A 540-nucleotide genomic window follows, 5' to 3' on the forward strand; every position below is an offset into this window, starting at 1 on the left:
CCCTTCCCCCCCCCCCCTTCTGTAGAAAAGGGATAAGTCTGCTTATGGAGTGTATGCTGCACAATTTTAATTAAACCAATTCTGGCTGCTAACTGGTGGAGGTTGTACTGCCTGTTAGACTGAAAAACAGAAGCATTTGCATGAGTCTCAAAAATCACCATCAACGCCTTTAGTGATTTTTCTGATTAATTTATATCATGAGCACAGTAATAAAACTATAAAGTGCTCATCTGATCCTAAGCAGAGATAAGAGGGCTGCCTCAGGGAGTCTGTTGGGAAGAGCCTCGATGGCGAGGTGTTACTGCTCCTAGTGCTGTGCCTTCTGTCAAAGGGTGCCTTTGCTTGTTGACAAGACAGGAGAGCTTATGCACATGGCACGGCTGTGAGGGTGCGGGACATGTAGCTGTCCCCAAAATAATTCTGTGGTGTGGGCTTAGCGAGCCAGCCTCGAAGGGCAAACCGAGACCCAGGGCTGGTATGCCTGCACCTTGGCCGAAACTGAGCCCTCTGCCAACTTCATCTAAACAAAGTATAAATTCA

This window comes from Pterocles gutturalis, unplaced genomic scaffold (assembly GCF_000699245.1).
Source record: "Pterocles gutturalis isolate BGI_N339 unplaced genomic scaffold, ASM69924v1 scaffold24852, whole genome shotgun sequence".
NCBI classification, from domain to species: Eukaryota; Metazoa; Chordata; class Aves; order Pterocliformes; family Pteroclidae; genus Pterocles; species Pterocles gutturalis.